This window comes from Tachypleus tridentatus, chromosome 1, assembly GCF_004210375.1.
Source record: "Tachypleus tridentatus isolate NWPU-2018 chromosome 1, ASM421037v1, whole genome shotgun sequence".
NCBI lineage: Eukaryota > Metazoa > Arthropoda > Merostomata > Xiphosura > Limulidae > Tachypleus > Tachypleus tridentatus.
In genome coordinates, this window is record NC_134825.1 from 154,346,491 (window position 1) to 154,372,894 (window position 26,404).

At 34.3% G+C, this 26,404-nt stretch overlaps 1 pseudogene across 1 annotated transcript in view; it reads left to right on the forward strand.

Moving 5' to 3' along the window:
* LOC143227940 (muscarinic acetylcholine receptor DM1 pseudogene) overlaps positions 1-11,639 on the forward strand; it is a 38,207-nt pseudogene extending 26,568 nt beyond the window's left edge. The window contains exon 2 of the transcript XR_013015136.1: positions 9,375-11,639. The product of XR_013015136.1 is annotated as a muscarinic acetylcholine receptor DM1 pseudogene (transcript). The remainder of the gene's footprint in view (positions 1-9,374) is intronic.
* The last annotated feature ends 14,765 nt before the right edge of the window (positions 11,640-26,404 follow it).

Below are 26,404 nucleotides of genomic sequence, written 5' to 3' on the forward strand. Positions count from 1 at the left end.
TTACCATGAAAAAAAGCATTGTTGTTTGAGAAACAATCTAGTAACTTTTATATTTTAACTTTCAATCCTTTTAAAATATTGTTTGTTTGTTTTGAATTTGGCGCAAAGCTACTCAAGGGCTATCTGCGCTAGCCGTCCCTAATTTAGTAGTGTAAGACTAGAGAGAAGGCAGCTAATAATCACCACCCACCGTCAACTCTTGGGCTAGAGTTTTACCAACGAATAGTGGGATTGATCGTCACATTATAACGCCCCACGACTGAAAGAGCGAACATGTTTGGTGCGACGGGGATTCAAACCCTCGACCTTGAGATTGCGAGTCGAACACCCTAACCACCTGGCCATGCCGGGCTTTTAAAATATTCAACATTGTCTGAAACGTTAAGCTGCCAAGATTAAAATTAACTTAATAGGCTGCGTTTAATTAACCAACAGACTTTACGAAATAGGAATAGGGTTAAGTTCCATTTTGAACCCCCTTAGGACATTCGTCATGGTCCATAATGTTTACAAACAAATTTTGGTTGAAAAGTCATGGTGCAAACAAAAACATATTTCATCTTTATATATGTGTATATATATATATATAATAGAACAACTTTTTCTTTAATAAAACAGTAGAGTTAAATAGTCGTTATAACAAGAAAAAGAATTATTATGTTTATGTGGTAATAAAGCAGTTAAGTGTTTATCGTAACAACAAAAGTGTTGTATTTTTAATACAAGTTTAGAAGTTTTGTATGTTTAATTTAACAATAATATATAGTTGCATGAGTGATATTCTAATGAAAATAAGTGCGTATAACAAAACATTTATTATTATTATTTGTAACGTTCCGTGCAGAAGCCCTTCGTCAGGCAGTTTAAGCGGTGTTGGACAGATAAAAAAGGCTTAGTTAATCCTTACGAAGAGTTTCTGCCCGAAAAGTTGCAAATAATTACATAAACACGTATTTGTTGTAGACATGTTTTTTACCTATGTTCAATACCTTTTTCATTATTTCTCCACGTCTTGCGGTCATTTCGATTGTGGGTAACTATTACGAACAGTGGTCGTATGGGTGGATAATTAAAAGTCATTGTACACAAAGTGTGAAACTCTGTTAATTGGTACTGCAGATTTACCATAAGTATAAGTTAACAAAAGAGGAAACAAAACCTTGTTAACAATTTGAAAAATATAAACCTAATAACGGCATATGTTAACGAATATGTGCAGCCTTTGTCACAGCGACGAGTGGAACTGGATCAACTTGCCGCAACTTTGATACACGTGAAGGAAATCTTTCTATAATGCACTGTATATCGAAAGCTCTGGAAGTCTATATTTATTAAGGAAAGAATGCGGAATATTATTTTTATTACATTTCTGTAAGTTTTAACATAAATATTTCCGATCAGAGTTATTGTATATTAAATTACAACAATTTATTTTATCTTGTTTACACGAATAAGAAATACTTCAACAAATTCCGTAAAGAGATAGTGAAACGTATGTATGTATGTTTTTCTTATAGCAAAGCCACATGGGGCTATCTGTTCAGCCCACCGAGGGGAATCGAACCCCCTTATTTTAGCGTTGTGAATCCGGAGACATACCGCTGTACTAGCGGGAGGCGATAGTGAAACAGTGGACGTGTTATTCCCAAAACGATTTTAATATGAAATGCGAAAGCAAATAAAACCAGAGTAACACTGACTAAATGCCTTGAAGATTATTAACAATGACGATTATTGCTTAACGTGCTGTGATTCTGGACTTTAGTTTATTAATGAGATTAAAGTAATAAAAGTTAACATTAATTAATAAGCCGAGAGGAACTGTTATCTTCTACACTGTTTTTACATAGTACAATCAATTACCGAAATCCTGTCTCTCTATGTACGTTTGTATTTAAAAACAGATATCATGAATGTTTAGGCATAAAGACGTAAACTTAAGCGTCCTGATTACATCATCGAACTAACATGTGAAAACATGAACGTAAACGACCTCGTTTTGCCACCGAAATTGTACAGGGTGGCCCGTAAATCCCTACCCATCCATATGTTATTATGTTATATTTAATTACGCATGTATTATAAATTTGTTTCTTTTTTTCAGAGAAATATGGCCGATGTAAGACCATTTACACTTGAAGAGCGTATTGTGACAAGTACGTGGGTTCATGAGCGCAAGAATACTGGTGACACCACACAGATACACTGGATACATAAGATATATGGATGGGTATGGACTTACGAGCCACCCTGTATATGAAGAAAAAAACTTAAGCGACCTGATTATACCACTGAAGTTACACATGAAAGTATAAACTTTAGTGATCTGATTATTCTATCAGATAAATATGAAAACATGAACTTAAGCGACCCGTTTATAATAACAAACTTATATAAGACATAAACTTGAGCGATCTGATTTTACATTGCTTTACACATGAAGACAAAAAGTTTAGCGACCTGTTTACACCATGGAGCATACACGCAATTTTGGCCACCTAATTATATCACCAAACTTACGCATGAAGTAACCAACTTAAGCGACCTAATTGCAATATCAAACCTACATGTGAAGATATTAATATAAGCGACCTCATTATACAACTAAACCTAAATGTTAAGCATAAACTTCATCGAATTAACATGTGAAACATAAATTTAAGCGATGTGATTATATCACTAAATTCACGGCTTTTATTAATGAAATCTTAATTGGAAAAATTGGAAAATATAAATTCATTAAAATAGACAACTAAAATTATAGTACTTTATCTTTCCTGGTTTAGATTTTAGGAGCTTCTAAGAAGAAAAAAATTAATTACGTTTTCTAAGTAAGCTGATGACCGAAATACTTTGAGTTTTAAATATTGTTCTGCAGAGTGGTGTTTACGTTCCTTAATAAACCAATCAGTCTCGGGGCTAACTTCTGAAAAATAATTCCTATATGTTATTAAATATTTTAACTAGATCATTTAGAACTTAGAGTTCATGTTAAGGTTTGCCGGATCGATGAAAAAAATTAAACAGAGAGTGGAATCCTTGCAGAAAGTGAAAGCTAAAAGACATGACATTTATTATATGTATTAAGATCTAAAATAGCTTAACTACGAGTTAAATTGTAATTTAAATTTAAAAGTTAAATAACTGTCGATATGTATTTAGTTTATAGTATTTACCAAGAAGATTGATACACGCAGTTTTCTTTCGTAATACGAATATATTTTAATATACAAACAATAATATAATTTATAACGACGGTTATTACATATGTTGAGTTATACAGAAACAGTTAAACTTACAAATAATATTGAGTCTTCTATCTGATCTGGAACTTCCTTAATATTTTATCGAGGATTCATGATGAGGGAATTAATTTCGAGTTGATATCGGTACAATCCGCTTGACAGGGAGCTAGCGAGCTCTTCACTGATAACACGTGTGTTTTTTACTATTGAAGTTATATAATGACTTCGTATAAATACTAATGTCTGATGTTAATCTGCTGAAGTTAAACGGTTTGTAGTGTTAAAATATATAAACGTTCCTGGTCAACTATTTGAAGTTCTCGATTAGTAATCGTTAATCCCAATAATAACCTCCTGATTTATAGTACACTAACTATACTATATTTGGTTGTTTGTTTTTTTAATTTCGCACAAAGCTACTCGGGGGCTATCTGTGCTAACCGTCCCTAATTTAGCAGTGTAAGACTAGAGGGAAGGCAGCTAGTCATCACCACCCACCGCCAACTCTTGGGCTACTCTTTTACCAACGAAAACTGGGATTGACCTTCATATTATAACGCCCCCACGGCTGAAAGGGCGAGCATGTTTGGCTCGACGGGGATGCGAATCTGCGACCCTCAGATTACGTGTCGCACGCCTTAACACGCTTGGCCATGCGGGGCCCCAACTATAGTAAACTAACAATACATATATTGTCTCTTGGTGCGTCGGGTTTGCTTATGTTATAAGTGTGAGGCGAGTTTCTTGAAATTTTAGCTTGCAAAACAATACTTCCGATACACTAGCATTTACATACACAGATATATTATTGATTCTTAGGCTCGAGAATCTTCTCCAACTTTATTGAACAAGCGAAAATTTTGCAATACAAATTTATCAGCATAAATTATGTGCATATCTAAATACGAACTTAACTTATACAAACTTCGATATTTAAATAAATGTATAATGGTAATTCCATCACGTCAAGTAGAGTGTCCGTACTGTTATATGATTTGTCTGTCTGTAATACGTTATAATGTCTAGATATTTACTGGTACCTTCACTTACATACACTAACAATATGTTTCGTATTGTCTGTTTACCTATCTAATTGTTTGTTTGTCCACGAGGTGACACCAGAATGTTTAGGGTTGTTTATCTCGCCCTTTGGTCAAACATGAAATTCTTTCAATTTCAATTTATTTGTTTGTTTTATATCAAAGCTAGTTTGAGCTAGCTGCTCTATCCACAATTTACTTGGAATCGAACCTTGAATGTTTACGCTTTAACTTCGTAGACTTATCACAGTCCCATCGGGAGACTTTGAAGTTAAAGTGTTTAAAATCATAAATATACCTGAGAATTTTGTTGGTATGTAGTTTCACAAAGGGTACACAGCTAAGAATACCTTAGAAGTAAGTGGCAAAACGAAGAATATTAAAAATAAGTGAACTTGTATATTTACATGTAGCCACGGGAGAAAATGAAATTAAAAAAAAAACCTCTTTTGCTTATCGAATTTATTTCTATATTTTTCAGAAATCGTATAATAAAAATCTCTTTATTTGTTTTGAATTTCGCGCAAAGCTATACGACGACTATCTGCGCTAGCCGTCCTTAATTTAGCAGTGCAACACTAGAGAGAATGCAGCTAGACATCACCACACACCGTAAACTCTTGGGCCATTTTATTACTAGCGATTGATGGGATTAACCGCTACATTATAACGCCTCTCACGGCTGAAAGGACGAGCTTTTTTGGCGTGATGAGAATTCGAACCCATGTTCTCAGATTAGGAGTCGAACGCCCTAACCACCTGGCCATGCCGGGCCGCCTCTTTTCAAAGTTCGAAAATGTATTAATAATTTATTGTTTTTATTTAACAATGATGTATTCACAAATACTATTTTCTCGCTTAATTCACAAGACCAAAGACTGTATCTTTCACCTTGTCGTAACTGCATCAGTTACAGCACTAAATTAAGTATTGTATGAAATATAATTTGGCTAATATTTCTCATCAAAAGCAAATGTTAAAACCTTTCCCTATTCCAACTGATGTATGATTCTAATTTCTGATATCATGTAATTATCATTACACAAATCTTTTTTTTTTTCAAGTTTATGTACACTGAAAACTGTTGTTTTCGGAAGATTGTAGCGCTATTGTTACATACGACATACTTTAGAGAGAGAAAAATAATGTGTTAAGTTTTAAGCAATATGATTGGTTTAATTGAATATCCCCAAATACCTGAACCTGAGAGGATGATTACATTGGCAAAACATTAAAAAACTTCTTCAGAATTGTCATAAGATCTTTTTGGAGCTCTTCTGGTATCCCAAAGTTAAATTCTAATCATCCAATGATTTTAAGGCTTTAATAACATCTCGCTCAGATATTTATATTTTAATTATACTATATTCAATAGCAACAATTCTAATTGTTGGTGAGACTCTTGTATAATTTTTAGCTTTGTTTCATACCTCCTGTTTACCTTTCCGTTTTTATTTAACTATAATCTTAATTTTATTTCGTTTTATTTTTCAGCGTGATCTCAGGTTTTATACTTCTGTAAAAGCTAAGTTTACTTTAGATTTGGAAGAAAATGGAATGGAATGATTCGGAATAGTGCAGTAAGTATTCCACATTGTTTTCGTTACATCCAGAGTCCACATTTTGTTTCAGGTCTATGAATTGGATTGAAAAAGCAAATTCTATAAATCTTTCGGTTCACCTTTGGTGCTCCACCTGCATTTCGTTGGTGCTTGGGACATTATACAGTTATTGCAGTCTAGTCAATATATAAAGAGACAAATAAAGTTCACCTTAAAACTGACGGTTCAGAAGAATTCTGATAAGTTTTTTCAATATTTTCTCCTGTCTTTGTATACAACAAGCTAGGAGTGAGGGTTATGTTCCTAAACTGAAACATGTTATAAACTTTAACTTCTGACTACAGCGAACTACCTACATATATCAGAATTAATTTAGTTAATATAATATACCAGTCTCAGTTATAATGATTAAAATGCATAGATTCATGAGTTGAACCCTCTCTTTTTGATCAGTATTTTCCATCGTAACTCTTCTGATAGGAAAACGATTTTTTTATAATACTTTAAGCTGTTTCACTTGCTCGTATGGATCGTGTAGTGCAAATAAAATAGGCAGCTAAGGCTCGAAAATTGTCGCAATTCATCAGGTTCGATTACTGACAATGTAGATTTAACAATATAAAATATTTCTCACAGAGAGAAACTAAAATATGCTTTGGAATACTATTTCGTTGGTTTTTGCTTGTTTTTACTCACTTCTCACCCTCTGATCGCTAATACACGTTACTTATCGATCTTTGAGAATAATAAAGTACCAATTTTTTATTGACAAGTACCGAAAAAAATGGTATTAGATGAAACCAGTACCAAAATGACCAAATACTTTTAACAAAGGGCTCGAGATCGCCTATATTGCAAACTTGTCACATGATCAAACGAATCCATATAGTTGTATTAATGGAAAAAAGACACATGTGGACATTCTACAAGAACTGGGAGTCGATTTTCCAATAACGTCTATTCCCTATGCTGTCCATATAACAAAGTATGAAAGACTGGCGTAACGAACCATCTAAGAATGGCTGGAAAGATGCTAAGCTGAACAAAGGGTTTTAAACAAAATATCGTAAACTCGACTCACAAGTCAATACTATTGTGCTCGACCCTTTTTCTTGGTTTTCTGTCTGTCTTACACTGGTTTCGACCTCGCAATATACTATTGGACAGCTTCGAATTCTTCCGTCTAATACTCCAGTAACAAGTATATTATAATAAATAAAATTGACAAGAGAGAAGATTTTGGACTGTTATTTTGGTTTTCTGTAAAAACTTATTTTGCTTCTAGGTTTCATTCCATCGAGTTTATATCATTTTCATTAAAACACCAACTTACTATAATATTTATTATTATGGAGATTTAATTTATTGTTACAGTTTTTCAGCACTGCTTTTAATTCACATAATCAACGACTTGTGCGAATTTTGTGTGACCAAAACATTGACACATTCTGTTGACCACCAAAAGTTTAATGTTTCTCTAGATGTAATATTTTATCACCTAATTAGATTGTTCTTATAAAATTCAAAATAACAGGACATAACGTAGACTATTGTAATAGTGATGATATAGTAGGCTAAACGTAAAGGTAATATTATTATCTGTTAATTAATGACCCACCTAAATGAACTGTATCATTACATACTAAATAATGATGCACCTAAACTGTAACGTTGTATCATTACATACTAATTAATGATCCACCAAAATGACAATATTGTATCACTACATACTAATTAATGACGCACCTAAACGGTAACGTTGTATCATTACATACTAATTAATCACGCACCTAAAGGTAACGTTGTATTATTACATACTAAATAACGACCCACCTAAACGGTAACGTTGTATCATTACATACTAATTAATGACGCACCTAAACGGTAACGTTGTATCATTACATACTAATTAATGACGCACCTAAACGGTAACGTTGTATCATTACGTACTAATTAATCACGCACCTAAACGGTAACGTTGTGTCATTACATACTAATTAATGATCCACCAAAATGACAATATTGTATTATTACATACTACTTAACGACCCACCTAAACGGTAACGTTGTATCATTACGTACTAATTAATGACGCACCTAAACGGTAACGTTGTATCATCACATACTAATTAACGACCCACCTAAACGGTAACGTTGTATCATTACATACTAATTAATGATCCACCAAAATGACAATATTGTATTATTACATACTACTTAACGACCCACCTAAACGGTAACGTTGTATCATTACATAGTAATTAATGACGCACCTAAACGGTAACGTTGTATCATTACATACTACTTAATGACCCACCTAAACGGTAACGTTGTATCATTACATACTAATTAATGATCCACCAAAATGACAATATTGTATTATTACATACTACTTAACGACCCACCTAAACGGTAACGTTGTATCATTACATACTAATTAATGATCCACCAAAATGACAATATTGTATTATTACATACTACTTAACGACCCACCTAAACGGTAACGTTGTATCATTACATAGTAATTAATGACGCACCTAAACAGTAACGTTGTATCATTAGATACGACACCTAAACGGTAACGTTGTATCATTACATACTAATTAATGACGCACCTAAACGGTAACGTTGTATCATTACATACTAATTAATGATCCACCAAAATGACAATATTGTATTATTACATACTACTTAACGACCCACCTAAACGGTAACGTTGTATCATTACATACTAATTAATGATCCACCAAAATGACAATATTGTATTATTACATACTACTTAACGACCCACCTAAACGGTAACCCACCGCACCTAAACGTAACGTAACATACTAATTAATGACGCACCTAAACGGTAATGTTGTATCATTACATACTAATTAATGACGCACCTAAACAGTAACGTTGTATCATTAGATACTAATTAATGACGCACCTAAACGGTAACGTTGTATCATTACATACTAATTAATGACGCACCTAAACGGTAACGTTGTATCATTACATACTAGTTAATGATCAACCTTTTGGCTTATAATCTACTAGAGATTCGATATAAGAATATTTTGGATGGAAACAGCATTGTTCATACGTCTGACATAAACTACCGCGTATTTAATTATATATAACAATATTGTATTATGTGTTTAGTTTTATTCATTTTTACACGTTACACTATATATCCTGTTCTCGTCAAATATAAAGTGACTTGATATTGTACCATCTGGTTTTATGAATTATCTAACTTGATCTGCTACTGTACTGTGTATTTAATTACATATTACAAAAGTTGGCGTTCTATAACATACTTCATTTTATTTACTATAACTTGTTATCCTACCACGTGTTTGACTTATAAAATAGCCCTTTATACTACCTCGCACTTAATTACATATAACATTGGTCGATATCCCAATGTGTGTTTATCATAATCGTAGTAAAACTTGCTGATATTTTATTGTAAATGGTTTTCATTGATGTTCTACAGTGTTATTGAAAACGACTTTTACCTTATCATTTTGTTTCAGAAGAGCCGACTATAAGAAGATGACATCGACCACTGGTCATCCAACTCTGACAAGATTACTGAACTTCTCTATCTACAATCATCTATTATCGTCAGGGGAATACCAGCCTTTCAGCGTAAAATACCTACCGGTTGATGTGCGTCCGTTGAACGCGTCCATTCAGAGACTTGAGTTACTCCCCTTTCGGTCAATGTCATATGTTACTCCCACAAACGATTCATTTCCTTACTCTCTTACCGTTTCGAATATTGTGGATATGTATCCTGAAAGCAATTACTCCTGGTTTTCAAATACAACAGAGTTTAGTTTCGAAACGACTGGTTCTAGAGGCTTGTCTCCGTATTCTTTATCAGAGGTTATTCTTATCGCTATTGTAGCTGGAGCTTTAAGTCTAGGAACTGTTATAGGAAATATAATGGTTATGATTTCTTTCAAGATGGACAAACAACTTCAAACCATCAGCAACTATTTTCTACTTAGTCTGGCGATTGCAGACCTGTGGATCGGTCTCATATCTATGCCGTTGTTTACTATGTATACGTTGCTAGGCTACTGGCCTCTAGGACCAATGATTTGTGATACATGGCTAGCTTTTGACTACCTGAACAGCAACGCATCTGTTCTAAATTTGCTCATCATTAGTTTTGACCGATACTTCTCCGTCACACGACCCCTGACCTACCGAGCAAGAAGAACAACTAAGCGTGCGGCTTTCATGATTTCTTGTGCGTGGGTTATATCCCTTGTGTTATGGCCACCTTGGATTTATTCGTGGCCATATATTGAAGGACAGAGGAAAGTGGCTGAAGATGAGTGTTTCATCCAGTTTCTTGAAACCAATCTCTACGTGACCTTTGGTACAGCCATTGCGGCCTTTTATCTTCCTGTAACAGTAATGTGTATTCTTTACTGGAGAATCTGGCGGGAAACAGAACAGCGTAAAAAGGATTTAACTCATCTTCAAGCAGGAAAGAAGGATGACAGCAAAAAGTCGTCCTCCAGTGATGACCCAGGGGAAGGCGATGAATGTGAAAGAACACGTAGCGACTCGTGCATAGCGGTTAAAGCTACTTACGTTCCCACTTCACTTTGTGTCGATCCACCAAAACAACCTTCAATTCCAGAAAAATCTCGTCCACAGAAAGTGAAAGAAGCATTGATGACTTGGTGCAAGATAGACCGAGACGCAGAGGGTCAAGATGAGGACAGTACTAGCCATGGGTCTCCGGGAGCTGTTACACCGGCTTCTGCTGAAACCCCAATTCAATCTTCACGAACTACGTCAATGACTTTCCAGGCCTGTCAACGGCGGGAAACAGATATACCGCTTACTGATCGGAATGGCCCAAGAAGACCTGAAACCATGGCTGGTTCATCTACTCATCCATCATCCTCTTGCTCTTTTTCATCAGATCCCATCTATACCATTCTCATCCGTCTTCCTACCCAACCATCCATAGAAGGAGAAGGTGAATCTCAAGCTTCCATCAGGATGATTCTAGAAGAAGACGAAGTTGAGGCAGAAACTAGTATGCAACTGCTCCGTGCCTCAGGAAGTTTGGGAGCTCTAACTGTCCAACGCCCAACTAACCTGGAGTTGAAGTTAAATTCACTCCGTACCTCGGAGTCAGCACTAGAAACAATCCGCTTACCGTTGAACACGAAACTTATTCACAAACAAGTTGCAAAGCACCGAGCACCCAAGAAAAAGCGAAAACATCAAGAGCGAAGACAAGAGAAGAAAGCCGCCAAAACTTTAAGTGCTATTTTATTGGCTTTTATTGTAACGTGGACACCGTACAATGTACTAGTTTTAGTAAAGACTCTTTCGCCATGTGACGACAATGGCTGTATTCCAGAAGGCTTATGGAATTTTGCTTATTATTTGTGCTATATTAACAGCACAATAAATCCACTGTGTTACGCTCTCTGTAACGCAAATTTTAGAAAAACTTACATTCGTATATTATCATGTAAATGGCACAATAAAAAGGGAAATATGGCTAATCGAGGATACTTTAGTTGAATCGGTTATCCTCACATATCGTGTTTTTGTTTCCTTTAATTCGTGACTTTGTTCTTACGTTAAGTACAACTAGCAGTATTAATCCTAATAAACATTGTCTGTTAATGTATCGTTTAAAGTAATTTATAAAATAATGAAAAATGAAGACAAATATTTGTAGTACAATCGGACGTGCCAATATGTCGTTATTTGTTAGCTATGACTGTAAATAAATCAGATGGTATATCTAAAGTTTGCTCTATTCTTCTTATAAGAAATGTCTCAGATGTAACTGTGTTAGTGCGGCACTACTGGGATGACCGTAAACAGTTTTTTACAAAAACAGAATCGGAAAATAACTGGTGTTAATCAGTATATTAACTATGCCATTCAGAAATACTTGTTATTTAATAACAACAAACTAAGTTTCAAGGAATATAGATCACAAAGAGCGGTCATTATTCTTTTCAAAAATATAATTCAATTTTTTGTTTAGATATACTTGGAATAAGTTTTAATGACATTTAATAGTTTTGCTATAACTGTAAAGTAGTTATGTTGTGTTTCTAAGAAAACAACAAAAGAAAGACTTTGGTGTTTCAGTAATATTTGCCATAGTCCTCAGGCTTCTCAATATAAAATATCTATAAAAATAAATACAAAGATTATTTCTGGAGAGTTTTATAAAATACATCAAACTGTTGTTTTGATTGGTCTTGTGTAATCTTGTCTAGTGAGGTTTTGAAAGACTGTGTTTGATTACGTGTAAACATTTTATGGTCTCAAAAGTGTAAATCACTTACTATTTTCATCATCACGTGGTTTAAAATACTAAATTGTCATTTGGTGCAGTATAATAACTCATATTTTTTTACGAATTACCTGTGTTATTAGTGTGATTGAAAATCTTTACAAGCATATTATTATTTTATCTTAACTGAATATGGGTTTATATGACAGTGGTAGTTCCATAGCATTTCAAACGCGTATTCACTTAATCCACTTACTAAGTCTGAAAACAACCAATTTCATAGGTCAACCGCCCTGTTAAAAGAATAATTCTATTTAAAATGAAGATCACTCCCACACTGCCAAAATGCATATTTTTTTACCCTGTTCCTAACATCTTTACCACTAAGTATGAAAAACAGATGATAGATCGACATTATCATTTTCCTTAACTATCTTAAACACCTAGTCAGACCTCTTTCAATTTGTTCTTTTTTAAAACAACTTGTTGATTGTTTGCAATTTAGCACAAAGCTACACAATGGGTGATCTGTGCTATGCACACCACGGGTATCGAAACCCGCTTATAACTTTGTAAGTCCGTAGACATTCAAAACAAACACCAAAGATCTTATCCTGTCCTCTTATGACAGCCTTTCCATATCAACTATCCATCTAGTAGCCCTCTTTTGTACCTTTTGTTTTAGAGCAAAGCCACATTGAGTTATCTGTTGTGGCCACCGCTGTTAACTGAACCCTGGATTTTTGCATTGTAAATTCTTAGACTAACTGCTGTCGCACATAAAACCGAGTCTTTTCCAACAGTTCAATGTTCTTCTTCGGGATGGAGACAAAGAGTGAACACAGTACGCTAAATGGCGCCTAAATTGTGGTGCATACAATTAAATTATAACATTTAATAATTTGTATTTAGTATTTCTGTAGATAGAACCTAAATTAAGATTATGATCTAACTGGAAAAAAAATCAGTTATGAAAATGGTTATATACGGTCAAATTCGTCGTAAAATAATTCTGAAATAGTTCGAATTTCCCCAAAACAATAGAATAGCACGACGCTACGTAACGTAAGGATGCAACTGACTTAGTCAATAAATACTGGTCCAGTTTTTCAAGCTAGGTGAATGAGATTTGTTTCGTATAAAGTGAATTAGACGTGAATCAAGTGCTTTGTTGATATAAATGTAGCTTTGAGTCATCTCTTAACAGCAAGCTGTAATTAAATTACCTCCGAGTAGTTTTGCTAAACCACTAATGGAAGAGATAGGACAAGGCAAACTTTAGTCCTTGTCGTGACTCTCACAGGTACAACTACGTAAAACAAACGTGCTGAAAACGTTACACAAAAGATTTTCCTTCTCGTGCAAGTGTAGCAGAAAATTTCGAGTACGTGTAACATTAATTTAATTGCGTTAATGTCAAAGTTTGCAGTGACATCAAAATCTATAAGTGCGAATATTAATCAAAACCTATAAATTTAAAGGTAAGACTTGCTGAGACATGTTACTCACGTTATCATATATACTAAGAGTTTGATTTTGGGTCTTATTTAGGGAATTCAATAATTAACTTGTTCACTTTGCGTTTTCCTAATTAATTTTATAACAAAGTTGGTTGCTTCTCTGAAAAATGTTCAATGCCGTATAGTATAAAGGAATTTATTAATTTTAAAGTATAAAGAATTTATTAATTTTAAAGTATAAAATAAAATAATTTAAAAATACAAATCATGTGCTTAAGTATCACTTCCGAACTGTCTAAATCTTATCCGAGACATAAGATCCAAAATAAGCAGAGAAGTCAAATATCACAAAGTCTATATAAGCTAATTTTGGTAACTGAGTTTGTTGCTGACAGGCAAATCTAAATTAATATTAATTGAACTTAATATCGTCTTTAAAGCTCATTTCAAAATATCAAACTAAACATATGGACAAACAATTGAATTCTGGTTTCGATCGTAACATGGCTCGACATTAGTTATGATTATAATTTTGCTTGTAGCTTTACATATTTTATAAACGCTACATATAAAAGCTGAAATGTTATACTAAAATCATAATAAACTAGTTAATGAGAATCACTTTGCTTTTTTACATAAAGTTTGAGACCGGCATGGCCAGGTGGGTTAAGACGTTCGACTCGTAATCTGAGGGTCGCGGGTTCGAATCCCGGTCGCACCAAATATGCTCGCCCTTTCAGCCGTAGGGACGTTATAAATTGACGGTCAATCCCACTTTTCGTTAGCAAAAGAGTAGCCCAAGAGTTGGCGGTGGGTGGTGATGACTACCTTCCCTCCCTCTAGTCTTATAAATTAGTCTAAATTAGGGACAGCTAGTACAGATAGCCCTCGAGTAGCTTTGCGCAAAATTAAAAACAAAACAAACAAATGCATCAAGTTTACTGAAAGCAGAATTTAACCACTGATGTTCAAAGAATACCTTAAATAACGAAACCCTTCATCTAAAGTCAAAACCCAAGTTAAATTATTTACATGTAAGCTTACAAACCCGAGCTCCAGATGACCTTGTCACGTAGTTTCGGAGCAACTACACAGTTATTACGTAGCTAATAAGACTTTCATGACACGTTATATTCACTATGAATACATCTTAAGCAAAAAGTTAATTTATGCTTTCCAATAATAATATATTTATTATTGAACAAAATGTCAATTGAGGATGTCTAATAAGAATAACCCTTGAAAAAAAAGTCGATTACTGTGTTTTGTTTAATTATAGAAATGTATTAACAAAGTTCAGAAAGTGAAGAAAAAAAAAAAGAGTTGTGTTCTTCAGACTTCTTACTTACCATCTTAACATTTGTTCGTTTTTTTAAAACTACACAAGGGCTATCTGCGCGAGCCGTCATTAATTTAGCAGTGTAAGACTAGAGGTAAGGCAGCTAGTCATCACCACCCACCGCCAACTCTTGGGCTACTCTTTTACCAGCGAATAGTTGGGTTGACAGTTACATTATAACGCCCCCATGGCTGAAAGAACAAACATGTTTGGCGCAACGGGAATTCGAAACCGCGACCCTCAGATTACGAGTCGAATGCCTTAACCCATCTGGCCGTGCCGGGCCTGGCCATGCTGGGTCTAAGTAATGATATAAATGTTAGTTCATCATTACCTTTTTCATTGTTTTTCGGACTAGATTGGGCCTTCCAGCTATATCGTTAAAAATGCGAGTAGCAAAATTTTATTACAGTATCTATGCTACCTATATATCTACAACGCCCAACTAAATTTTCAATAGAAAATACCTTCTGTATTACATCTATGGAAAACAGTTGCGTAGCAGCACCTAACTTTATAATCACTACCGTATGAAGGTCCCCTACTGATACAGCGGTAAGTCTATAAATTTACAAAGCTCAAATCAGGGGTTCGATTCCCCTGGATGGACTCAGTAGATAGCCTGATGTAGGTTTGCTGTAAGAAAAACACACACACCTTATGAAGAATTCGTAATTAATGTTATTATATGCCACTAGCATTTTTTTCCAAAATATTCACATCAAAAACTACAAATGTTATTATTCTATTGCTACATAAGCACACAACATTCAAGTCCTTATTTGAGGTAGGAGACACAATAAACATTTAATTTCACTTCAAAAGAATCGCGAAATATATTTATCATTGAGAAACGTATAAAACATAAATCCACCACAAGTATTTCAGCCTCAAAACAAACCGGGCTTAGAATGTTTGGATGTGTTTGAATGTTCTCCATGTTGTGTGTGTGTAAGCACGAAACGCAGATGATAAAGTTGACGATAATATCGTTTCTACTTCTTTTTTATCTGCCCACCTTTATACAATATTTCCGTTCACCACAGGATTACGTTATCAGTTCTTATCTGAACCTTAAAAAATAAATTATCTTTTTTTAAAAAAGTATAACCAGCAGGAGATTAAAGTAACACATATTACACTGTTTTTATACTGTTTACATGAATATCTGCGCACAGTCGTTCCTAATTTTGAATTGACACTTTAGAGGGAAGACAACCAGCCAATAGAGACCACTACCAAATCTTGGGTTACTATTGTCTGGCCTATCAACGGCATTTCACTATAATCTTTTTTTCATGCAGCCTAGAGATCTTAACTCTGGGAGCACACTTCGGCAACGGTAGGATGTAAACCGTGAAACCTCAGATTCACAACCCCAGCATATAATGACTAGATCATGTCCAACCAGCAGTAAACTACAATACAGGAGTTCGTTGTAATACGTACCGTATTTCTAACCTTACTTTTATCTGTATATTACTTATAAAGGTTCTTTGTTTGTTTTTGAATTTCGCGTAAAGCTACACGAAGGCTATCTGCACTAACTGTCACTGATTTACCAGTGTAAGACTAGAGGGAACGCAGCTAGTCATCGCCACCCATCACCGACCCATGGGCTACTCTTTTACCAACGAATAATAAGATTGACCATCACATTATAAAATACCCCTACGGCTGAAAGGGCGAGCATATTTGGTGCGACGGGGATTCAAACCCACGACCTCTCAGATTACGAGTCGAAGCCTCAACCCACCTGGCAATGCCGGGCCTATTTATAAAGGTGAGTTCATACAATATCTAATTAATTAATTTCATACTTTACTACTAAAGGTGTGTTAACAAGAATAAACAAGTCATCGTTTATAATTTAGCAAACTTCTCACATTTCAGTAAAAGTGTGGTTTAATAATGCCTTCTTGATTTCAGTGTGGTAAATACACATTCATTCTCACATTTCAGTCACATTTCAGTGTAAAAATACACATTCATTCTCACATTTCAGTGTGTGGTTTAATAATGCCTTCTTGATTTCAGTGTGGTAAATACACATTCATTCTCACATTTCAGTAAAAGTCCTTCTTGATTTCAGTGTGGTAAATACACATTCATTCTCACATTTCAGTAAAAGTGTGGTTCAATAATGCCTTCTTGATTTCAGTGTGGTAAATACACATTCATTCTCACATTTCAGTGAAAGTGTGGTTTAATAATGCCTTCTTGATTTCAGTGTGGTAAATACACATTCATTCTCACATAATGTAATAAATACACATTCATTCTCACATTTCAATAAAAGGTGTGGTTTAATAATGCCTTCTTGATTTCAGTGTGGTAAATACACATTCATTCTCACATTTCAGTGAAAGTGTGGTTTAATAATGCCTTCTTGATTTCAGTGTGGTAAATACACATTCATTCTCACATTTCAGTAAAAGTGTGGTTTAATAATGCCTTCTTGATTTCAGTGTGGTAAATACACATTCATTCTCACATTTCAGTGAAAGTGTGGTTTAATAATGCCTTCTTGATTTCAGTGTGGTAAATACACATTCATTCTCACATCTAATGTCTTAGCTGAAAGTGGAATCATCAACACTTATCAGAAATTGTGTTTAGTCATTCGTGAGCGGTCCAGCCAACCAGAATGATAACACCAATCAATCCGAAACAAGGGTTAGTCGCGCCTGGTTTCATTCCTGATTCTCTGACACTGCCTCGAACGGATGAACTCACGGTACAGATGACGTTAATTTCTGTCACCCAGACACACACACATTCATATGTGAATTTATATATGCTCTGCCCGTATCCATAGTAACTAGCCTGACACTTACTAATTTGTAGTTAAAACGATTAATAACGGAAAATAATGGAGAGCTCATCAGAGTGTTATAATAATTACGTAAGGTGCAATGAGTATGTCATGAGCTAGCAGTTTTCACTCAGCAAACTGTAAAATTGAACCCGGGTTACTTAATGCTGTGCACCAAAGACTGCCAAACCTAATCTGTTTTAACATTGATACTAATTTTACCATAATTCATGGAACAAAGCTGCTTGTGTTTTGCTGCATATCCATTTCCCGTATAATCACATAAAAATACCGTTTCATATTAAATCTCATTTATTAGTAAAAACTGTGTGGTTCAAAGAGATTTTTCTCTTAAAGTTTCCTTTATAGAAGTTTCACTGTCATACCTGAGATTTAAAAAGGTTTGTTTGTTTGAAGTTAAGCGCGAAGCTACGCAACGGGCTACGTATGCTTTTCCCATCACGGGTATCAAAACCTGGTGTCTAGTGTTGTAAGTCCGCTGTTCCATTACGGAGAGGTTCTCCAGGAATGACGAATAATTTTTCTCCTGTATATCAGTAACCATGTTCTAGTAATTATGAACGTAATGCTCTTCATCTTGTATATGTAAATTTTAAAGCCAAAGGAAGAATATTTTCGTCCCGATGACAAAAAGTTCAAGAATTTCCAATGTTTAACACATGTAGAGAGCGAGTTGGCAGAATGGTAGATATGGATTTCGGAACCGAAGATCCAGGTTCGAATTCTCTCACCCTCCCTTTAATCTGTGAGTGCGTAATAAAAGTAACAATCAATCTTTTACTGTGAAGGATCATACTGGTAGTATCTTTCCAACTACAGCGTAGCTTTAGAGAAACACATACACTGATAAATATTGAGGTACAGACAGAGGCTTTTTTCGTATATTACACATTTCTTCATTTTCACTACTTCACTTCAAATAACATTAATGATGTAGGTAAAGTTTTAAACTCTCTTTTTTAACATTTAATAACTGGTAATTCATTGACAGCTTCTGTGTATTAATTTATATGTAAAATAAGAGCTAGCTAGCGTGATATTTAATTTCCCCGAAAGTGGGCCTAAGACCTCTAAGGGTTACCTGCTTTAACCACTCACAGTGCTGTTCAGTAGTGTGTTGTCTGCTAGTCAATCAGTGGGTTACCTGCTTTAACCACTCACAGTACTGTTCAGTAGTGTGTTGTCTGCCAGTCAATCAGTGGGTTACCTGCTTTAACCACTCACAGTACTGTTCAGTAGTGTGTTGTCTGCCAGTCAATCAGCCAGTAGACGTAAAAATGACGTCGCATAAGGGACACTTAACGTTTCAATTTGTACTGTCATAACCTCATTAAAGCGTGCGCATGCTATGAATCTCGAGAAGATTTGTGCACTCTTTAAGCTACAACAGAAGGAGACATTTGAACTTTAAAAGCACGAATTAAAAAAAATTATTTATTATTCTTAGTTCTAGTTTTATTTCTCTTGAAAACAGAACACTTACGAGGATCGTGTGGAAGTACACTTGTAAACACTAAGAATAAATAAAGCATAGAAATATTCTCTACTTTACTGATCATAAGCTTATTGGCCAATTTACTAAATGTAATGCCCTCTGTACTGAACAAAACCTTTAACCAAAATATTATATAAGTATATTTATTTTTTGTGAAATCTCTTACGTTAATTTGGTCATCTAAATTGTTTTCTGAGTTGAAATATTTTGATCGTAAATACACCAAAATAAATATCACCACTTAATAACTTCTGTGATGATCATTTAAGAAAATATTTATTGTGCATAACATCGCTTTTTCCAGTTCCATTTTTGTACAATATCTTATACAACTAACGAGATTAAACGACCAACTGTATTATGTGTTCTGGTAAACACAGAGAAACAATGTGGTCAGTGTTCTTCTAAACCAGATATCAAACTTTGTAAGCTTAGTTTTATAGCTTTTAATTTATATCAACTTATCAGAAGCGTGATCCAGTGATTAATATGCCAAAGTGTAGATTCACGATTCTGTATTTTCACCAAAATAAAATAAAATAAAAAACAACACACTTTGTAGATGCGTTATAAAAGTGATGGTCAGATTTTACTATTAGATTAGAATGTCAATAGGTATTGTTTGCTAACTGTCTTTACAAGCACTCCACAATTAGGTTCTGTTTCCGTAGATAGTAGTCGAGAAACTTTGTTCTAAAATTAACAAACAGCAACAATCAATTTAATCAGTAAAATAAACAAACAACAATAGCCAATTCAAGCAGAGAAATAAACAAACAGCAATAGCCAATTCAAGCAGAGAAATAAACAAACAGCAAAAACCGACTCAAGCAGTAAAAGAAACAAACAGTTTGTATGTGTTTGAGTGTGTTTTTCTTTAAACAAACAGTAATAACCACGTCCAGCAATAAGAGAAAATGTTTTACAACTGAAATATAGCAAAATTTAAAACTTTCCTACAAATCTTTGCTACACGAGAGCTATCTACGCTAGCCGTCCCTGATTTAACAGTGTAAGACTAGAGGGAGAGCAGTCAGTCATCACCACCCACCGCCAACTCTTGGGCTATTATTTTACCAAAAAATAGTGGGAATGACGGTACATTATAAGGTTCCCTATGGCTTAAAGCACAAGAATGTTTGGCGCTCTTTAAATTGCGAAGCGAGCACACACTTGCCCATACCAGGCCTCTTACAAATCTACCAGAACACCTAGCAAACTATCCGACTCTCTGAGTTAAAGAATTATTGCACAATTAAATATTATTGTATAACACACCCAGCGACATCGTGTCTCGAACCTTGGATCAAAAGTCCGGTGCGCAATTTACAAAACCATGGCCAGCTTAAAAAGATACAAACACGAATACGTTATAATTCGATATAACTAGTTAACGTTAGCAGATTAAATAGCCTATACGTACTATTTCGGTCCTCATTCGTGTTTATGGGGTCTGAAACTTGATCATTAAATCAATCTTCTGCTAGAAGTCAATGTCAAGATAACAAACGCTTGTCGTTTTATGCCTGAAGTATAAATTGTAGGCATGTTATCCAAAAGACATTTCATAGATATTTTGACTGAATAGCTCTTAATGTTGTTTTATTATTTAGAAGAATTATCCGGTTAATATTTTTCTATCCTACAGAGTTATCTGTGCTTTAAAGTCCTTTTAGTCGTAGTGTTCTATTTCGAAAAATCGATTCAACTCACACCCTGTTATTGTGAAGCTTCGATCGAGTTCGTTAGTCAGTTGATAGTTACGTTATAATAACCAGCAATAACCACCTTCATTCTCACACACTTTTCAAGTCTATGGTGATATATTATGTGAAAAAAATCGCTTAGATTATTATAAAATGTAATAAGGGTATGTGTAGGAGATTTTGTTGTTTTATCTGTAGCCAGTTTAACAAATACTAAAGTATGAAGTGCGGAAAATGTAAGTGGAGATATTCTTGTGTAACGTTTCTGAAAAGGGAAATATCAAATAATGTTTATTTGCTGTCGTACCGTAATAAATAAATATTTTAGAATTACTCCAGCTATCGCTCATAGCACATGAATATAAAAGCGCCATCTAAAGGTTGATTGCCGAATTAATTTTGAGTTACAAGTCTGATTTGGAATGCCAGCGCCGAACATTATTCAGCGTCTGCTACATATTGTACGTTACGTCTTTGAATACGAGGTGTGAGGTTACAGAGAAATGGTTAAAACCAATATGTATCTGGTATTAGGCTATCTGTTATAAACATCATGTGTCACATGCAGCTTCAGGTACAAAAAAATTATAGCAGCCAAAACAAAAACAAAAAACATAAAATCTTATCTAATTACATGGCTCGTGGTGCGACGCGTGATGTTTAAATATTGACAGTGCTGACCTAACCCTAACTGTCTGTACTTCACTTATTTCTTTCTTGTACTTAAAGTCACCAAAGATAAGGTTACTGGAAAATCTAGACATGATCAAAGCCGCACGTTTCTTGTAAATTATATATTAAGTTTAAAAAAAATCGATTTATGTTTTATTATTCACTTACTGATCATTGAGATATGCACATGGACGTTTTTTTATTTTTTCTTCCGTGTTTTATTTACGTAAAAAAGGGGCTTAAGTTCACGTTTCTCTGCTTGACAGTTGTAAAGCAATGCCAAACGGTCGATTTGGAGCTGATAATAACTAAAGAAAGTTCGTTGTCCTTCACGCGCTTCTAGTTATCATTCACTAACCCTCAACAGATGTCAACTTGTCAAACATTTAGGCGGATAAGATTTAACCAGCTTGATAATGTTTTAACCAGTTTGGCATAATATTAATATCAACAGCTTTCTGAATTACGAAGGCTTGACCCACTTGTATTTAGTGACATGTAACTAACAGATAAATTATTTCTTATTCGTTTTGTAATAACGAATCCCAATTTCGTTTTTATCGCACAATGGCCTTCGTAAGAACATCTACGAAAACTATACTAACAATTATATAAAACACGTTTTTCAGAAATTACGATTAAACGAACACATAGAATAACTAGGCTGACGACCATGGGTCACTAGACGAGAAGAAATAAACATATCCCTCAGACAACATGGATTTGTTGTATAGACCACAATGAAAAGCTTGTTATGAACCTGCGAATGGGTTTGTTTCAGACATTCGCATAAGGCAACGCAAGGGCTGTGTTATTCGTCCTAACTTTGAAATGATTAATAGCACACACCGCCAACTTTTGAGCTACTTTAAATTAATAGCGAGAGTTGACCGTCATTCTTATAACACAACTACAGTTCTAAAGTGTGGTGTGCGATTTTGCGGCAACGAGACATGAACCAGGGACCCTAGAAGTCACAGTCCAACACACTAACCAATAGGCTACACTCATCCCCACCAATTGTAAACGATCTTAAAAGTTAACAATTAAATAATACAATAATAAGTTTATAGGTGTTCTACGAGAATGATGGTAAAATCCCATTTTCCCATCAGACAAGAACAGCCCAAGGGTTAGCGTCAAGTTATTGTATAGCTCATATATACATAGCCTATCGGTTCGGAATCAGGAATGATTATGTGCAAATGTCCCTTTGTATTATAGTTATTGACCAAGTGATTTCCCTTTCCCCAAATAAAAAGTGAATAAACTGTATTTTACGATAAGAACAGAATTTCGACTGATGTAATTTCACTCGTTCATTTTTTGTCACTTTCTGTCTTAAAGTCAATTTTATCTTCCACTGTATCTAGTGAGTTCATGAGTTTCAGCTTTCTTTAACTTGCCAGTATATCACATCCCAAGTAAATCCTTTACCCTCGTGTTTATTTAAATAATACCAAATTCTTTATTACTCGTGTTCGTTTTTTTCTTCATCTCAATGTTACTTATACTTCACTTTTCTAATGGAATTTCTCTCAAAGATAGGGTGAAAAAGAGGCGAATATTAGAAAATAACTTTGGTTGTAGACACTGAAAAAGTACAGAAAATTCATAATGTATGTTTTAATATATTGTTTGTCACTGAAACAGAATGTACGTTTTAATATATAGTTTGTCACTGAAGTCACTTGTCAGTCACTATAAGACAAGATGTCTGAAACGCGTTTTTCTCTTTCATGTTTTTTTTTCATTGTCACTATGATAAAATGAACAATTTTAGTTGATAAATACCTCAAACTTGAAAAATAATGGTAAAAATACAGTCGTGAATACACATTTTTATCCTAAGTGTTTTTTCTTGTTTATTGTTGGCACTCAACTCACTGAAACTCCCATGTGTGTTGTCTAAATACACATATAAAACGCGTTGGTTTCAGGTGTCACTCTTTATTTCTGAAACTGATTCCATTTTCAATAATACCTTACGGCAGGTTTCATTATAATGCCCTTCTTTCGAATTTTACCTGTTGGTTTGGTTCTAGTAACAAACTGTTGTAGTAGACTTGTCAAGGCGTGAATTAGTTATCTAGTTTTAAATTGTATGTGGATGTGGACCTTTTAACATGTGAATATGCTCTTTGATTATAAACTGTGTATACTTACTTACTAATTGGTCTTAACTGTGTTTAGACTTGTTAACGTGTGATTGTGCTATTTTGATTTAGAATGTATAAAAAGATTTATCAACGTGTGACTGTGTTACTTGTATTTTAAAGTATGTGTGAATGTAGAAATTGAATAAAACGTCATATGGTATTATTGATAATTTACAAATGAAAAAGTGTTGAGATCACAACTAATAATCTTCTGGTAACACAACTAAAAAAAATCCTGGCGAATTTTACTCTTCATAGATAAAATAACTGTAGTGCACATCATAAAATATTTATAAATCTTATGAAATCTGAAATAATTTTGTGGACAACCTTTGTGGGCGCTTGATATTAACAAATAAAAAAGTTAAAAAAGAAATATGTTTCGAAATATGTCATATAAAAATACCAGATATTTTCCCAGAATGTCATAGAAGTGATTTAGCGCTAATGTCTTTCCTTTTCCTGATTACGTATAAATTTGTTTTTTAATAAATTTTATACTTTTTCAACCCCAATGACCCTCAGTGGTTCAGCGGTGTGTCTGCGGACTTACAACGCTAAAAACCAGGTCTCGTTACCGTGGTGGGCAGAGCACAGATAGTCCATTGAGTAGCCTTGTGCTTAATTCAAAACAACTACCAACCCTTTACTTTGTAAAGACTCCATTTATACGTTTTTATGTGACAAAATTTAAGATGATAAAAAACATCAAAATAGTATAGTTTTCAATCTATTTTCTGAACATGGTTACAGGTCACATTTTTCGACGTCTGGCTGATTTGTATACGCAAGATGCGCGGTATTTCATACTCGATTAGACTGTTAACAATGAATTTTTTTATGTGTAAAATAATTGGAACCGCTATATTACGTATTTCCAGAAATTTTACGGGTTGTCATTTGATAAGTTCATTCTATATGTATAATTTCATATCGATTGTATTTGACAGAACTCATAAAGCTGTGTATTTCTAAGTTCATTATTTATTGTCTAACCGGGTGTAAAATACCTTTCATCAGATGAGCGACCGTGCATAGGCCAATGCATACAAATCAGTCAAACGCAAAAATGGGGATCCCGCTGTGAAATAGAAACTGTTCCGAGGAAGAAAGAAAATTCTTATCACTGTGCGAGAGAAATCAAATATTCAATCGATACCCATATATGTGTTACATATGACTTCAGACCGAAGAAAACATGAAAAGGAGAAGAAACAGTTGAGATTCAAACATAAATTGGATAAAAATCAAATTACGAGGGAAAGAGTAAATACAAATGTAAATAAAATAATTACAGAAGACAGAGAAGTTGAAATAAAATAATGTAAAGAGGGTAAATAATTAGAAATAAGATCAGTTAGACTGGAAAGAGAGACGGAGGAAGCTTACGAAAAGATAAGAAAAAGAGAAGATTAGGAAAGGAGGGAAAGTGATAAAGGGAAAACACACACACACACAAAAATAAACGTGGAAAAGATTACATAGAAAGGAAAAACGAACAGGAATAAAATTAAATATGGAGAAGAAAGATCAGAAGATCAAGAAGTCAGGGATGGGGAGCGAGAAGAAGATCGAACACAGAAGGAAAAGGAAAAAATATAAGAGAAACAGAGAAGATAAAATAAACAGAAGAGGAAATATGTTATTGACTCACGTGGCTAGGACGTTTCTGGTTTGGTTTGTTCTGAATTTTGCGAATAATTACTCGAGGGCTATCTGCGCTAGCCGTCCCTAATTTAGCAATGTAAGACTAGAGGGAAGGCAGCTAGTCATCACCACCCACCGCCAACTCTTTTACCTACGAATAGTGAGATTGACCGTCACCTTATAACACCCCACGGTTGAAAGGGCGAGAATGTTTGGTGCGACGGGGATTCAAACCCGCGACCCTCGGATTACGAGACGAGTGCCTCAAGCATTTGGCCAAGGGCGTTTCTATACAGGCACAATGCTTTCGTAACGTGTTTAAGGGCATGTTATAAAAACAATATACGTTGTTACGTGCTTAGAATGCTAATTACTGTTTAAATATGTGAGGATTTAAACAATTTTATTTTATAAAAGGGTATTTAAAATTTATTATTTTAAAACAACATAATGTGACATCTACTAAAAATAATTCACGTTTAAGAAGAACGATCTAGTTTTGAACATTTTTGTATAAAAAGTTACCATTTTGAACGTTTTGGGGACTCGAACTTTTAAGAAATGTTTAAGTTTAAGACAATAAGATGGCTCATTCGATCTTTAAAAAGGATTATTTAACTACACTTGCTAAATATTTTTTTAATTAGAGCACTTCCTTTAATGATGAAAATATTAAAATTACATATGGCATTATTTAGAAAGGAAAGGACTGTATTTTTATTTATATTTACAAGTTACGCGTTTCACTGTGATCATGTCACAAAAATTATGCGTATTTTGATGAAATAGTAGATTTTTTATGTTGTCTCGTGGCTGAAAATCAAGAAGCACATGCAACATGAAGTGAACGAGGGCCATTTATGTGAACTAATGCGAAGTAGAAATATAATTTAAAACCAAATGAACGGTGGTGAGTTTGTATGTATAATTAATGATAACTATGAGACGTGCACTGGTGAG